Source organism: Elephantulus edwardii, unplaced genomic scaffold, assembly GCF_000299155.1.
Source record: "Elephantulus edwardii isolate Elephantulus edwardi_28Jun2011 unplaced genomic scaffold, EleEdw1.0 scaffold00021, whole genome shotgun sequence".
NCBI lineage: Eukaryota > Metazoa > Chordata > Mammalia > Macroscelidea > Macroscelididae > Elephantulus > Elephantulus edwardii.
Genome location: NW_006399771.1, coordinates 12,531,019 through 12,534,572, shown reverse-complemented (window position 1 = coordinate 12,534,572; position 3,554 = coordinate 12,531,019).

Sequence of the window (3,554 nt, the reverse complement as noted above, 5' to 3'; positions counted from 1 at the left end):
CATAGAGTCACTGTGAGTTGTGCTCAACTAGAAGGCAATCAACAACAACAACACAACATGAGATAAAGCTTGTTGAACAATTGAAGAAATTGAAGACTTCTTGCTTTTGTGTTCCTGTACTGAACCTGGACTTTTACTTACTGACCCAAAAGCTGTCTGAGCTAGTTGAAGAACTGTGTCTTGCTGTTAATCTGATTTAGGACTATTGCTCACTAAACTTAGACTATGTGATATATTTTGCCTCTCCCAGCTCCAAACCTATTACCCTAATAAATTTTTCAATTATAAGTAAGTCCATAAGTCAATTTGCAATGAAAATCAGACCCAGTGATTATTAGAAGGAAATGCAGCAGTGTAGGGGACCATGTTTAACCTTATAGGGATCCATTGTATACTGTGAATGTTGTTGAAGATGACAGTTCCTTTTTTTATTAATTTTAAATGAACGTTTACAGAGACTTTGGATTTCCATTCATTCCTTTTATACATTTAATAGAGGTTAGACTTGATGGTCCTCACATTACCATTGCTCTTTATGCGGTTTCATTACCTTAATGATTTTCATGAAAATTCTTAATATACCATTAATAATAATAATAATAATAATAATAATAATAATTAGGGAGCTCCAGTGGCTAAGTGATATGAATTGCATTGCCATTGCAAAGGCGCATGGTTCAAATTCATCAGCTGTTCTACAAGAGAAAGATGGGCAAGCGACTTTCTTGCAATTTAATTTACTGCCTCTGACAACCCACTGTAGGGTCAACTCTGGGTTGGTTCTGACTTCATAGTATACAACAGCAGCAACCATAGTAACTGTTTATTAATTAATGTAAATAAATTAGTAATGTATTTACTAATAAATATACTACTACTAGTAAAAATTATCTGTATTACTCTTATTCACCTATACTGTGTTGTTGTACCATCACATCATAACTGGTCCATAGCTGATCTCTAGGAGTTTTTCAGAGACAGTTAATTGCACAGGAGCAGCTGGTGGATTTGAACTGCATGCCTTCAGAATTGCAGCACAGCTTCTTACCACTAGCCACCAGAGCTCTCTATATTATTTGTGGTTAAAAGTATTTCTTTATGGTTTTTCAACTCATAGGCTGTAAAATGATGGGCTTCCCCCATTTTATATTTTCACATTTGGAGATTATGATTGATAATTTAAAATCATTTAAATAAAAATTTATAACTTTCCCTTTTTTTCTGCACACAAGCCTCATGCTTACAGTTTTGGGAATGCTTAACAGTGAAAGGAATTCTTGTGTGGCAAAAGCCATGATGGCAAAGGCAGATCAACTACTAAATGTAAGTGGTGATCAGGTCTTAGTAAAAGGCCTGATGATTAGCTTCTGAAAGATCACTGTCTTGAAAACTTGATGAGGTGGAGTATAATTCTACTCTGCAACACATTGGGTAGATATTAGTCAGAACTGATTCAGCAAAAACTGGTTTTGGTTTTCTTTTTTAAAAAGTAGGTACACCACCTTGATGATGTAAACAGGTAACTCTGCTCAGCTGGTAATAGATATATTGGAGGGTCAGGTCCATTTAGGGGCATTTCAAAAGAAGAATATCAATAACTTTACAGAGTACAATTCTACTTTAACACACATGGGATTGCCACAGGTCAGAATTGACTTGATGGAAAGTGAATATTGTTCTGTACCGTTCATTGTTCTTTACCACAACAGATCTCTTTTCTTGTGGATCTTAATTTCAAAAAAAGAAGACAGTGAGACACAAGTGATTAATAAACCAGATGATTTTATGTAATAAATCCCTGTATGCATCAAAAATTTTTTTCTAACAGAGTGAAAAGGAAACCTAATTGAGGAAAAAATATTTGGCATTGCCCTTTAAGAGAAGCATTTCATATCAAAATTTAGAGAATTCAGATGGCAAACAAATACATGAAGAAATAAATGTTCAAAATCCCTAGTTCTAAGAGACATGCAAATCAAAACAACTATGAAATATCCTCTAACTCCAGTAAAAATTGCAAAATTTAACAGAGTATCAAACAATAAATACTGGTGAGGTTGTGGAGAAACTGGAACCCTTATTCAATGTTGGTGGGAATGTAAAATGGTGCAATCACTATGGAAGGCAGTATATTTAATGCTATCTACAAAAGTTGCAAATAGAAATGCCATTTGATCCAGCAATTCCACTAATGGAAATATACCCTAAATAAACTATAACTGCCACCCAAGCAGATATATGCACACCCGTGTTTATTGCAGCTTTGTTCACAATAGCAAGGAATGGGAAACAATCCAAGTGAACATCAACAAACAAATGTATAGAGAAGCTCTGGTGTATTCACACAATGGAATACTATTCTGCATGGAAAAACAAGGAATTCATGAAATATTATACAAAATGGGTGACCCTGGAGGATATTATGCTGAATTAAATATCTCAGTCACAAAAGGGCAAATGCTGCATAGTGCCACTGTTGTAAAATGGGACTGACATCGGGGTTGGGGAAAGACTGAGAGAGATGAGATAAATTATGCATACTGCATTGAAACAGATGAGGGAGAAAACTGTTTAAAAGGGATATATAATTAGGTATTATTGTCATGACAGAAGTCCAGAATGAAGGCTGCATAGTGGAGTGGACTTGGGGGGAGGGACTGCATAACAATGAAGAATTTTTCTTTTGCTTTTCAAAGAAAAGAATTGGGGAGGGTGGGCAGGGAGAAAAGTGCAGCAATGAGTAAATGGAAATCCAAAGTCTCTGTAAACTTTCATTAAAATTAATAAAAGACAAAAAGAACCCTTAGAGGACCTCCACGAAAAAACACTGATAAACCAAATACAAGTGAGCAAAAGACATGGAAAGACTTTTTACAGAGAAAGATATTTGGATGGCCAACAGACACATGAAGAAATGCTTTAAATCATTGGCAATAAGAGAGATGCAAATCAAAACTACAATGACATACCATCTCACTCCAGCTTCAATGGCAAAGTTTAATAGGACAGCAAATAATAAATGTTGGAGAGGCTGTGGAGAGATAGGAAGTCTTATACATTGTTGGGATTGTAAAATGGTGTTCAACCACTCTGGAAGGCAGTTTGTTGTTTCCTCAGAAAGCTGAACGTAGAAATTCCATATGACCCAGCTATTGCACTCCTTGAAATAGATTCTGAGAAAATGAGAACAGAGGTACAAATGGAGACTGATACCAATGTTCATAGCAGCATATTCACCATCGCAGGAACATGGAAACAGCTTAACTTATGTCCAACTACAATAGAATGGACTGAGGAAATTATGGTACATTGACGCCATGGAATACTATGCAGCACGCAGGAGCAATAATTTTGTTAATCACTACCTAACTTGGGAGGGATTGGAGAACACTATGCTAAGTGAACTGACTCAGTCTCATGTGGACAAATACTGTGTAAAACCTTTATTGTAGAAATAGATCACTAGCAAAACATGTATGAGGATCCAAGGGGGGTGAGGGTGGGAGCACAGAGGGGAGGACAGCTGTTTGTTGTTGTTATGTGCCGCTGAGTCG